This window comes from Xyrauchen texanus, chromosome 4, assembly GCF_025860055.1.
Source record: "Xyrauchen texanus isolate HMW12.3.18 chromosome 4, RBS_HiC_50CHRs, whole genome shotgun sequence".
Taxonomy (NCBI): Eukaryota; Metazoa; Chordata; class Actinopteri; order Cypriniformes; family Catostomidae; genus Xyrauchen; species Xyrauchen texanus.
The window spans coordinates 52,128,387-52,142,999 of record NC_068279.1 but is presented as its reverse complement, the minus strand read 5'-3'; positions in this window follow the sequence as shown (position 1 = coordinate 52,142,999).

The window sequence follows — 14,613 nt, the reverse complement described above, 5'->3', positions numbered from 1 at the left end:
GACCAAAAAGAAATTTGAATTCTTACCCACTGACGACTTTTGGAAAAATCCCCAAAGCCTCTTTCTTGCTAACTGCTGTTAACTCGCCACTAGTTAGTTGATGTCAGCTCCTCCCCTACCTGCTGTATATTCAACAGAGAGGAAGAAACGGAGTAGCCCATAGGCTACCGACAGCAAAGAAACATATTCTATAGGCTAGATTATTTTTAAGACCGATGTCTATTTTTACAGGCTGTATGCAGTATGTGCAAAGCCAAAGCACAATGAAATAAGGCAACTTATGATTTCGGGGGTTTACATAGGCTATTGTCCGGTTTCATATTTGTCAGTCAACTTTTCAAAATACATTCGGGGCTACACTCAAAACATTTGGGGCTGAAGCCCCGCCAAAATCGGCTGACGCCGCGTCTGGTGCTAACGTGCTAACCATACAAATATAAATCATAAAAGTTTAAGAACCACTTCATGGTCAGAATGGCGACCTTTTGAATCACGCTCGCACCAGAGAATTATTGCACCTCAAACTGTAATTGGCCAAAATGGTCAATACCACGGATTTCGTAAAAAGTTTTGATGCTGATGTATTTTACCTTTTACATCTGTGAGGAGAGCATCTCTGGCAGCATTGTTGTGTGTATCTCTCATACTGTAGAAGTTTCTGATCAGTGGTGTAATGGCAAAATTGAAATTTGTGAAATTCGGCAGTGGTGGCTCAGTGGTTGAGGCTCAGGGTTACTGACCAGAAGGTCGGAGGTTCAAGCCCCAGCACCACCAAGATGCCACTGTTGAGCCCTTGAGCAAGGCACTTAACTCCAGGTTGCTCCGGGGGGATTGTCCCTGTAATAAGTGCACTGTAAGTCGCTTTGGATAAAAGCGTCTGCCAAATGCATAAATGTAAATGTAAATGAAATCTTTAATGACAGATTTCATATCCAGGCAAACAAAAGGCAGGGGTTTCCCTGTTTACATTAAAGGAATAGTTCACCCAAAAATGAAAATTCTCTCATTATTTCCCTCCCTCATGAAATCCCAGGTGTGTATGACTTTCTTTCTTCACCAGAACACATTTGAAGAAAAATATCTTGCTCAGTAGGTCCTTGAAATGCATGTGAATAAAGATTTCTCTTTTGAAACTCCAAAAATCACAGACAGTCAGCATAAACGTCATCAATATGACTCCAGTGGTTAAATTAATGTCTTCTAAAGCAATACGATCACTTTTGGTGTGAAAAAATATCAATATTTAAGTACTTTTTATAAACCATCGCTTCTGTTGAGAGGGTAGAATTTGCGTTGCTATGATACAGACATAATCTCATGTTCTCCTTTGGGTTGAGACATCCAGGATAAAAAACACACCATTGTGAGTAAAGAAACAGATAAATACAGACCTAAACCCAATCCAAACAAGCTACTGTGCAGCATTCCTCCTTCTCACTTATAAACAACACTGCTCTTCCTGCTGTGATGCACGTGTGTCAGTTCTTGCGTGTTTCAAATGCCAATGCGATTACGACATACACATAACCAGAAGCACTTTTTATTTATCTTTTTCATACTAAAAGTCATCGTGTCACTTTAGAAGACATTCATATAACAGCTGGTGTCAAATGGATGACATTTATGCTGTCTTTGATTTTTGAGCTTCAAAAGAAAAATCTCCATTCACTTGCATTTTAAGGACCTGCTGAGCCAAGATATTTTTCTGTGTTAGTGTTCTGGTGAAGAAAGAAAGTCATACACACCTGGGATATCATGAGGGTGAGTAAATAATGGGCGAATTTTCATTTTTGGTTGAATTATCCCTATAACGTTAGTGCGCACTAGCTCACTGACTAGCTGAGGTAAAATGTTGCTCAATATACCATATAAATGATGAACAAGAGAGTGCATGCAATAATCTTACAGTAATTAGCAGGTCTGCTAAGAACAAGCGATCTCTTCTGGTCGATAGTTGTAATAACATCATATCTTGAATGCAATCTTTGCATAATCCCTTTTCAATGAACTAAAATCAATCCTCAGTCTTGTCCAACAACACTGCGGGCCGTGTACATTCCACTTATGTATTACGCCGTGGTCTGACCTCTGTTTCAAAGAAATCTCGTAATATGTAATCAACTGCTCATCCGTTTCTTCTATCAACTGTTATGCAGTATCAATTTGACTTAGTTTTGTTAAAAAGCTGTAGCCTTTACATGAAGAGGTTTTAAATCAGGAACCACTTGCATCCAAAGCGACATCAGCATAGATCAATATATCATACAACTTGAGATCTAAAGACCACTCGACACTGTAAAAAGTTTTACTGGTATTTGTATATTTATGTGGGAACTCATCTTAATGCAATGTATTCATTACAAATTTTATTTTCAGAATAACAATTTGAGTAAAAGGTAGTTGTGTAGGACTTTGTTTAACAAACTGTTAAGAAAAATTATAACATAATTAGATTTAAGTTTAGCATGTTCTATAAGATGACCCCAACCTTGGGCAAGTGACTTGAAAATCCCAGATGTTATCAGTTCCCCGTCTGTCGCTCTCTTCGATGTTGTGTCGGAGAAGCGACACTAGGGGTCTCTCTTGAGCACCGAATATACCTCTAATGTATGAAAAAAGGCCAATGAGAAGTTGGCAGCTAGTATTTGCATATCCCGTCCCCGGACATACGCGGGTATAAAGGCAAGGAAATACTATGAGTTCATTCAGAAAATTTCTTCGGAGCCAATGGTTGTGCATGCTGTTCACGTGAAATCACACCAGTTCCAGTATTCCTCTGATGCTCTGCATGCTGTTGGATTGACGGCGCATTACAGCGGCTATTTTTCCTTCTTGCACGGCAGTGCAATTTGCCCCTGGGCGCTTCGACAGTGCAGAAACCAAAAAAACAAAAACAAAAAAACACTGTAAAATTTAAACGAGAGGGAAAAGGCCTCTCAGTGAGAGAGAGAGAGAGAGAGAGAGAGAGAGAGAGAGAGAGAGAGAGATGAAAAATAAAACTCTTACTCGCCAGTTCTCCGATATGCCGCAGCTTGTTCCTCGGCCACTCCTCCACCCTCTATTAGGCGACAGCGCGCCTCTCCAGGCGGATCAGAGGCAGACCTCCAGCCCCTGGCAGACAGAACGCCCGCCGAGTTCTCGGGGAACAGAAGGGGTCTCCCCGCCCCTGGCAGCGGTTCTCCCACTCCAGGCGGTCGGCAGCGAGCCCCTCCCGCTTGCGGTCAGTGGTCTCAAACCCTGCTGCGTTTCAGCGGCCGGTAGGCGACTCCTGTGCCCCTGGCAGCGGCCCTGACCGCTCCAGGTGGTCGGTTAGGAGCCCCTTCTCCCCTCGCGGTCAGCGGCCATCATCCTCTTCCAGGCGGCTGGGCTCCTCGTCCCCCGGCAGATGGCCGCGGCTGCTCTGTTGGGGTGGACGGTAGTGGCTAGAACTCTACTACGGCGTATCGCTCCTCCTTCCCAGATTTCGTCACCAGTGTAATGGGATCAATGGAAAGAGGAGGCGAGAACCGACTTGACAATATAAATAATGGTTTAATAATAAACTGAAACTTTAACAGACAAACACACATGACGGACATGTCCGTAAGCGATCTCTCTCTCACATGCGATCCTATGCAGTCGACCTTTATCCCTCTCGGAGGCTTGATTTGCCTAATCACGGGACCGGTGTGTAGGATCACGACCGGCCCGCCCTCCGCCCTGCCACAAAGAGCAATACATAGCGGCGTTGAGCGTCCTTTTCAGGACGCGTCTTTCTAAAGATGCCTTTCCGCCTCTGTGTAGTTCCTGGATGCAGTAGAGGGCTCTCCGCTTCAGACGGCCACAGGTGTTGTCTCATGTGTCTGGGCAGCAATCACACCGAGGCTGTGTTTGTGGATGGCTCATGGTCTCACTGCGAGAGCATGACCATGACAACGTTAGTGATCGCGGCTCGCTTTCAGCGGAAAGCAAGCCACTCCAGCCTCCCCGCATTGCTCCTTCCCACGGGATTGAGGACAGTGCGAGTGGTGCTGGAAGCGATCTGGGGATGGCAGCGGTACGGCTCTGTCGGGTACCCCCTCGGACCACCCGTCCCCGGCACGCTCATTGACTCCGTCCGTGCTCGAGGCAACAGCCACGAAGGTGGGACAGAGACATGCCGAAGGGGAGGACTTTGTACTGGAACGCCTGGCCGTGGAACGCGAACCATAGAAAGGGTCGGTGTTGCGGCAGAATTGAGACGTGGAAGTACGGCGTCCTTCAGGTCTACCGCTGCCAACCAATCTAGGTGCCGGATGCTTGTTAGGATGTGCATTTTGAACAGGAGTTTAGTGACTGAGGAGGAGGTCCTGCAGTGGCATCCTCTGGACTCGTCAGAACCAGCCGGCCGGGGGACAGTCGTGGGGCTGAAAGCGGGGGAACTGCGTCCAGCATGCCGGGACTGTTGAGATAAAATAAATTCAACAGAAGATTCTCCTCCCGGCCCTCCACCGGGGACGGAGCTAACATCTCAGGCTCTGGGTCGTCCGTCTCAGGAGTGCCTGGGAGCCTTCCGGGTCCTCGAGGGGGGTCCGTGAGATGGGGGCCGTCTGCTTTTATTTGGGAACGATTCGGCAAGGCCCAGGTAGATCTGTTTGCCTCCCAAGAGACCTCCTACTGCCCACTCTGGTATGCCCGAACAGAGGCTCCCCTCGGGGCAGACACACTGGCACACAGCTGGCCCGTGGGGCTGCGCAAATACGCATTTCTCCCAGTGAGCCGTCTTTGCACAGCTGCTGTGCAAGGTCAGGTAGGACGAGGGACAAATCACACTAGTGGCTCCCTATTGTCCCACCTGGGTCTGGTTCTCGGAACTCATACTCCTCACGACAGCCCCTCCCTGGCAAATTCCCCTGAGGAAGGACTTTCTTTCTCAGTACGCAGAGCTTTAGACGTTCTGAGCAGCTCTTTGTATGCTTTGGGGGTCAGCGGAAAGGAAACGCTGTCTCCAAACAGAGGCTTTCCTACTGGGTAGTGGATGCCATTGCATTAGCCTATCACACCCAGGCCGTGTCCCACCCCTTGCGGGTCCGAGCTCACTCAACAAGGAGTGTTGTGTCCTCATGGGCACTGGCCAGGGGAACCTCCCTGGCAGACATATGTAGAGCAGCGGGTTTATGAGATACCTTTACGAGATATTACAATCTCAGGGTTGAGTCAGTATCATCCTGTGTTTTCTCAGGTCCGAGCCAGTAGAACTCGGTAACACGCTGATGGGCTGACTGGCTGAATCGCTTGCATATAGCGCCCTTTCCCTCGGTTGAGGTAAAATTGTGCGTTTTTTTTCTCCCAGGTTACGGATGTAACCTCTGTTCCCTGATGGAGGGAACGAGACATTGTGTCCTCCCGGCAACGTCGCTGAGCCGAGCCACTGTAGTGGCCGGACCATTTCCGGCTCCTCAGAAAAATCCTGAATGAACTCATAGTAGTTCCTATTTTTATACCTGTATGTCCGGAGGCGGGGTATGCAAATACTAGCTGCCAACTTCTCATTGGCCTTTTTTCATAGATCAGAGGTATATTCGGTGCTCAAGAGAGACCCCTAGTGTCTCTTCTCCGACACAACGTCTCGTTCCCTCCATCAGGGAACAGAGGTTACATCCGTAACTTAGACGATTTTAATAATATGTATAAAATAATTTTGATATCATTCTTGAACAAACCCTGTCCTGTGGCCGGCTCCCAGGCCTCCTGAACCTGTCCCTGTCCTGCGGCCGCCTCCCAGGCCTCCTGAACCTGTCCCTGTCCTGCGGCCACCTCCCAGGCCCCAATCATCCTCCTGGGATCATTCTTGTCCATTTCCTCTCCGTCATCTGCCTTGGGGCGCCAGGAGTCGCCCATTTAAAGAGGGGGGTAATGTCACAGTCTGTCTGCACCTTATTCAAGGACTCTTATTTTGAAGTTCTCTCCCTCACTACATTTCCCAGAAGTCACTGCTCTAATCACTCCATTATCCCCACCTGTGTGTCATTCCCTCGTTTAATCCTAGTGTATATATACTCTTTAGTTTTGTCAGTCTGGGTCAGTCCTTGAATTGTAATGAATCGTGATGTTTGATGTGTTATGTTTGCTGCTACTCCAGTGTTTGCTGCTACTCCAGTGTTTGCTCTACTCCAGCTTTATGATTAAAGGATTTAAAGTTCCTCTCCTCTTGTATCCACTGACACCAAGCGTTACAGTATGGAGGTAGGATGAATATAAGGTAAGTACATCCTTCATCAAAAAAGTTTTTAACTGTACGTTGGCAGTTTCCTTAAGAGTTCCATTCATTCAAAAGTTCAAAACTGTGTCGGTTAAGCCGTTAACTGATTAGGCAACCATTGGCCCCTATATATCATGGCCTCCTAATAATCTCCATCCCTGAATTGGCTACATCAATCTACCATCTCCTCTCCGCCAATAGCTAGCAGGTCATGTTTGTAAATGAGAAGTGGTTCTCAAACAGTTTACCTGGATAAATAAAGGTTAAATAAAAAAATAAAAAACAATGCAGCATATCCATAACAGTATGATAATAATTATAATAATAATAACATGCAAAGAAAATTGTCAACTGTAGAGGAGGGGTTGATATAATTATTATAATGACTTATTTTGTTTCCATTTCGAACATTTGCAGGTAAAATAAGATGCGTAACGTAGTAGATATTAATGGCTATGGTTACTACACGTCAGGAACAAAAAAAGGAGAAACACCAGGAAAGTGAAATGGTCAAGAAAGGACAAGGTATGTATTTTTTATCATATTTAAAATTCTTACTTAATCTTTACATTATTAATAGAAAGCTCAAACTCCAGTTCTCCAGCATCAATATTAGACCATATTTTACATCAGAAATGCCGCATCCAAAGGAATATCTTAACTTGTGTCAGGAGTACACATCAAAGCAAAATCAAAGTGTGACTAATGATTTGTAATAAAGAATGTAATAATTACATACCTGTTTCATGCAAGCTCTGCTGAATAGGCCATGTCATGTCAATGATTGAATAAACTTTGAACTTTTAGTCCGAAGTGTACACATTTAGAGAAATATGCTCATATGATTACTTCAGATTTCTTTGTGGGAAAATATCTGTCAAAGCGATCAGAAAAGAATTCAAATGTGATAATTTTCAGAACACTAGATGGAGCTAGCGTTATTTTTGGTGAGCATTTAGCTGTCAATCAAAATGTGATTTCATTTATTTCCAATGTTGTAAAAAGTTACTGTGACAGGGCGGAGGGCGGGGCCGGGTCGTGATGCTACACACCCATCCCCTAATCAGGCTAATCAAGCCTCAGAAAGGGATAAAGGCCGACTGGAAACTGCAGTGGGAAAGAGAGAGAGAGATTTTCGGGCAGCTGTCCGACACCTTTGTGTGTTTGTCTTTTTGTTACGTTCATAATTAAAATATTATTTATATTCTCAAGCCAGTTCCGCCTCCTCCTTTCCATTAATCCCTTTACAGTTACTTAAAAGCAATTTAAAAAAATTGCTATTACAGTTAAAAAAGCAATCCGCTACTTATTGTGAATTACTTCTCTAAAATTGCAATCTGATTACTTTACCAATTACTTTGCGTGAAAGTAATTAGATTAACATTTTTTAACTTTGATGTTATTTTCTAAAACCAATCAAACCTGCGAAAAATCCAATGTGACACTAATAGCTCTTTTAGTACTTTAATATTGACTGAAAACAATAACAAAATTAAAGCTGCAAGCAGCGATGAATGGGCCCTCGCACCCTGGATTATGTTGGGGCTGCAGTGCCAGGGGAATGTCACATTTCTTGTTTTGTATTTTTTGTCGTCATTTTCTTTTGCCAATAGGTGGCGCTATGACTATAGCTACATTTTGGCATATAGAAGTGTTCAGGCCAGGACTTATAAAACATGTAACTTGTTTATCTCAAATATGCTATAGTAGTATCTTCAGGTGTGTGTATGTGTGTCCCTGTCTCTACAACCTTCTTTGCTGTGTGTGACATGTATGAGTGTGCTTGTTTACCTATGTTTGTGTTGGTATGAAAGACAGAAAAAGAATACTAATGAACTGAAAACACATTTGCAAACAGCTTTGATAGTATGTATGTGTGCATGTAAAGTATGTCTGTTAGTGTGTGTACATGTGCAACATGTGTCTGTTTACACAACTTTACAGAGAGTGGATTATTTCCACCTCCTGCTTGCAGCTCAGACGAATTGAGTATCCTTTATCACTTGCACATCTGCAACGCCATTGTGTGTTTAATTTTGTACAGTACATAAATAACATAAAAGAGCCGTTTCCTTAGCGATGGCTTTTTCAAGACGCTGGTCTGCAAATGTTTCCACCTTGTGAGCGATATATCCCTCTGTCAGAATGGAACGTGCAATATTTTCCATATACACATGAAGCCAATCCCTCTCCTCCCTGAAAGCTGCAGAGGGACACATGAGGGAGGCGTGTGAGGATGGGGTAGAGCACTGAGATTTGAGGAGGATTTGTCACCGGTGCAGCCTTGCATGCATCTCTCTTCCAGCCAGGGCTGGAAACACACTGTAGTATTATATATGTAGATGAATTGAAACTATATGATTTGAATCTAGGAAAAACATAACCTTTTTAATCCTGGAATTCCTCATCATTGAAATTAACGAACCAAGCATCAACTTCCTACTGAAGGCCTGTCTTTGTACAATAAAATGGTCAAGACAATCTAAATAACCTAATTTAAAGAAAAAAGGGTCATTGGTCAGAAAGGCCCTTCAGCATGACCTTCTGAACTTCCACACAGAGTTAAAGCAGACTTTTCCTTGAAAGGTTTCCAAAACACCATCAGACTCTAATACTAACACATTTCATCTTAATCCAGGAACATTCTACACATTCACAGTACTTTATGGATTTAACTTTCTAAAATGTGCAGAATGCATTTAAATCCACGATTTATACAATACCTAGACATGCTAGGTAATTCTGACAATTGCTTTGAACTGTGGTAACTTGTATAACTGACAAATGAATGATTATAGCCTGATGTACCTCTTTAAAATGTGTGTAATGTTTTATCCATCTCAGTATAACCAAGGAATTAACCAGTATGATTTGTAACCAGGGATTTTCATATTTTGTTACCTACATGTATAATATTCATGAAAGAATGTCAAGTTTAGAATGCAAACGCTTGATTGATTACATAGTGGAAGCTGATGACAATGAATGCCTCATGTCTCTTGTACCATTCTCAAGATATAAAAGTTCATGATTAAATATCCACTATTTTTGAGCAGGAGATTTGTAAGAATCCAAAACATTGGACCATAAAATCAAATGTCGAAAAAGACAGCCCAGTTGACCATGTGACTCTGAAAAGTCACTTTTGATTGTCGCAGGACACCTTTGGGGCTGCGTCCATTTTCAGGTCAAATGTTTCCAAACAGGAAGCTTCTCTTGTCTCTTCTCCCTTGCTTTCTGCTTCTGCTCTTCTGACTGCTCAGACTTCACTCTGGCTCTTCCCTTGTGGTCTCCTATGGATCTCTTTGGAACCAGATCCATGCCATGTGAGGTCCAATTAAGCTCGGGACTCGAAGTCCCGAGGAAGCCTCTCACTCTCCAACGGATCCTCCATGAGAAGGCCTCGCTTCAAAGCCAACCTCATCATTCATACAGAAAACAACTATCTGATCTTACAGAGGTCCAAAACACTGACGGAACGAACTTTCGACCAAGAGCCAAGAACCAAGCAACACAAGGAACGCAAGGAAACACCACGACACGCAAGTACATCTCCTATATTGTGCTCAAAATGCTGGTCTATTTGTTAAATACTTTGGGTAATCCGATAGCAACTCGATGTAGACTCAAATAAGGTTAAATGGTTCTTGAGGCATTGTCAACAGACTCCATAAAGTTCATTTTCACTGTATTGATCATTTATTTCACATTCTGTCACTTTTCAGCACCAACCTGTCTTTTGATAAATAATATCATCCCTGTTTCTAAAAGATTCAGCTTTAAAGCTGTCCTTCAAATACGTGTGATATTATTTTCAATAAGCCATGAGAATAATATCACTCCAATAAGTGAATTAATAATAATTAATTTATTAACACTAATTCCTTACAGTAGAAATTGTCAGCAGATACAATGAGATGTTGTATTACGATTTTAATGGTGGAGAATTTTATTCAGACAAATAATCTAGTTATTTGTCATTTATCTCATTTATAATAGTTGTCAAATGTGACTAGTTCCATTATACAGTGCATTACCTGATAATGCAGTATAAAGACAGTTTAATTTAGTTCATAGCTTACATATTTCGTGACCCTAAATTCCCTTACATATAATGGTGTGAGAATGAGGGCACTTTAACGTTCCCTTCTAAATGTAGCATACCAAATACCCTTACAACGCTTACACAGAGCTCGCTGATATTGATTGTGAGCGCATGAAATCTTGAAATGTTTTACTTTCATTTCATTTTGAATAATCAACTACACTCAGCTGCATCCACTCATCTTTCGTTGCCTCGTTACACATTGTCTATGCCATGGTGGTTTGTTGGTGCGCATGCTGATTAGCTGAAACAGCAGCACACTTAAAAGTACTAACATAGGAACGTATTAGGAACACATTTTAAAATGTATTCTACTTAAATAATGTTATTGTCTTAGCAATAAATGTGCAATCCAAGAAACCAAATTTTATTCATATCTGTAACTATAATCAGATTACTTAATTTTAAAGTAACACTTTACATTTACTGCGTTATCTCAAAATGTAATTAGATTACAGAAACACGTTACTTTTTAATGCGTTACACCTAACACTGTTTATTTATCACTGTTTATTGTTCATTGTTAATATTTTATTATGTCTTTTAGCCTTAATTAATTTACATTGAAGATATTAACTTGTATTCAGAGAATATGTATTGAATCCCTTGGCAATTTTTTTTTATCATTAAAGACATAACTCTAACCTAAGAAATTTTGCTTATTAGAACATATTTTAAATCGTTTTAAGGTTTTTTAATTTTTTATTCTTTGTGCAGCATTGTCTGATATCATCAGATCACTAAGATTTTACAATGCTGTGAAAAAGTATTTGCCCCTTCCTGGTTTCTTCTATTTTTGTGTATTTTTCATACTAAATTGCTTTAGATCTTCAAACGAGATAACATAAAACAAAGGCAACCTGAGTAGACTCATATATATATATATATATATATTAGCAAAAAATGTATCCAACACCTATATCACCCATGTGAAAAACTAACTGCCCCTTGAACTTAATAGCTGGTTGTGCCACCTTAATAGCTGGATGTCCCTCACTTTAAGCAATGCACAAAATTCAGTGGCTGTAAATTTAGGCCCATTATCAGTCACTATGCACTCTGGATTCCCATGACTACTAAACATGTGGTCAGGCCCGGATTAAGAATTCAGAGGCCCCTGGGCACAATGTCTTGTAGGGCCCCCACCCCACCCCACCCCACCCACACAATCAAGCTTTTGAATTTTTGGATACTATTTGCTGGTAACACCTATAGCGAGCAGCTAGCTGGCATATGCAAGCACATAGTGCCTCACCTTTACCAATCCAGTTATATGAATCAAATTCTTCCATAATTAACACACAAACACGCACACACACTCATTAAAGCGCTTTCCTGTCTGTCTCTCTCTTCCTCTCCTGTCCTCTACTCCTTGGCTCTACAGGGGCTGCCGCTCTTTGTCTCTCTCCCCTCTCCTCTTCCTGTGATGAAAAGGATGCAAACAGTATAGGTCATCTTAACTCAACTTTTTTACTCTTCTTTATACTCTCTCTTCTTTATACTAAAAAATTCTGCACTTATGTATTTAGCACTTTATTGTTCATGGCCCCTAATGGCACTTTGTTTGATGATTGAATGATAGTGAAATGGTAGTAGACACATTACAAGATGCTGTAAGTATTATGGTATAATATTGGTTGCTTACAATACAAATTACAATTGCTGGTGTATGACCTGTCCAACTATTGACAAATGTACTACATGTAAGTCGCTTTGGATAAAAGCATCTGCCAAATGCCCTAAATGTAAATGTAAATCAAATGTAAAATAAAGCAGCTTGTTTTTTTTTTTTTTTTGATAATACTATATTTCATGTAAGTTGTTCTCTCTCTCACACACACACACACACACACACACACACACACACACACACACACACACACACACACACACAATACCTCCTCCTCTCCTCAGGGTCTGTCTGTCTCTCTCATGCTCTCCTCCTCTCCTCAGGGGCTGTCTGTCTGTCTGTCTGTCTTTCTCCTCTCCTCAGGGGCTGTCTGTCTCATCCTCTCCTCCTCTCCTCAGGGTCTGTCTGTCTGTCTGTCTGTCTGTCTTTCTCCTCCTCTCCTCAGGGGCTGTCTGTCTCATCCTCTCCTCAGGGTCTGTCTGTCTGTCTGTCTGTCTTTCTCCTCCTCTCCTCACTTCTTTGTCTGTCTGTCTGTCTTTCTCCTCCTCTCCTCACTTTTTGTCTGTCTGTCTGTCTCTCCTCCTCTCCTCTCTCCGGCTGCCCTTAAAAGACTTCTTCCTGGCTTTCCTGTTAGCAAACTCAGTTACAATGTCATCAAAATCCAAGTCCATGACCAGCTGAGATTCAATGGCCATCAGTGACAGTGCACTGAGGCGCTTTTGTGTTTGTGTTGTTCTTGTGCCTACTATCCACAAACAAATTGCTTTCAACTTATGTGTGCAAAATTTAGAATTCAACGAATGTGCAGCAATTTCTACAAATAGAGACATTTTTGTGAATAAAATGTTGTATTTTGTATTAGTGATCATAATTTGCGCATGCAACAAAGAGGATGTAGCGGGTGACGCGTGCATTTATTGACGTCTTTTCTGAGTCGATCTCATTTGAGTGTATTCGGCAATGCTTATAACGTGTAATTAAACACGTTGAGTTTGTATTCTGGGCTCATCAGATTTTTTTACATAGTATTATTAGTATGATTTTTACTGTCTGTTAATAACACTGTCCGTCTCTTTATGTTAAGGTTTGTATTAATTTCGATATGCCAGAGGGCAGAATAAGACAGGGAATTAAAGAATGCATTGTAGTTATGTTGACCTACTGTTTTCATAACACTGGATATTCTACTAATTCATACTTTTCTAAAACGTTGCATAATGGCAATTAACTTATTTAGCAATTACACTAGTGCTAGTTTTGTTGCCAGTGTTGCTCAAATGCATGCGTGACGTGTCACCACCAGCAGTAAGTACCTGCATGTGTTGGGAAAAGGGAGAAGAGCGAGTTCGGCAAAAGGCGGATTCGAACTCTGGCCGAACGCGTCAAAAGCTACCATCATGCACCACACGCCTTACGTTACAGTAGTTATTTTGTGTCGAGCGTCTTTTTGCTAAAAGACAGGCACCGGGCCGGCATGTAGTGCAAATATACGCTCCGTTTTGGAAATGAAAAAAAACAAATAAATCTTCCCTCGCTTGGGCCCCAAGTGCGCATGGGCCCCTGGGCCCGTGCCCATAATGCCCATTGGGTAATCCGGGCCTGCATGTGGTGAGGAAATTAATATCTTGTTGCACACACACTGAAGACACAAACGCAACTTCGGGCCATTTGATATGATAGTCCACTAGAGCCAGAGCTTAGTGGCAGTCCCACGTAGCTGGCTCAAATGGGCCCACCACATCAATTGCCAGTTCTTTCCATGGCTCAGCAGGAAAGGGCACAGGCTGAAGTGGAGCAGGAGAGAGTTATGAGGTTTTGTCCAAAGCCTGACACAGTTGGCAGGATGAAACAAAGTGCGTAACCAACTCATCCATCTGCGGTCACCAGTATATGTCGCGTAACTGTTGCTTTGTGTGCATGATGCCCTGGTGACCCTTGTGCGCAAGCATCAACAACTTATGGTGTAATGACACAGGTGCAACGAGACATGATCCCCTCAAAATAAATTAATCCATTGCAGAGAGTTCATGACTTATTTTGTAGAATGGCAACAGGAGAGGTTCAACACGTGAAGAAGAGGGCGGCCAGCCTCGCTGTATCTGTGTGTGCAGTTGACCCATCTCGGGGCAGGAGGAAGAAGCAGTGGCAAAATCTTTTGTGGTTAGCATAGCTACTAGTTCAGGCTCAATTTCAGAATAATTTTCCATGGATTCAGCAGGCAGAGGAAGATGTGACAGACCGTCTGCAGTGGAGTTGTGACAGCCCGATGGTAGATCACCTCATAATAGAAACAAAGCAAGCGTGTAGTCCAGCGCACAAAACACATTCCTGTGAGGTCACCTCATTTAGTGGTAAGTGGTTAATGCCTGATGATCCATGTGTAATGTGAATGTCCCACCCCACAGGTACAGTGCATCCGGAAAGTATTCACAACGCTTCACTTTTTCCACATTTTGTTATGTTACAGCCTTATTCCAAAATTGATTAAATTCATAATTTTCCTTAAAATTCTACAAACAACACCCCATAATGACAACGTGAAAGAAGTTTGTTTGAAATCTTTTCAAATTTATTAAAAATAAAAAAATCACATGTACATAAGTATTCACAGCCTTTGCTCAATACTTTGTTGAAGCACCTTTGGCACCAGTTACAGCC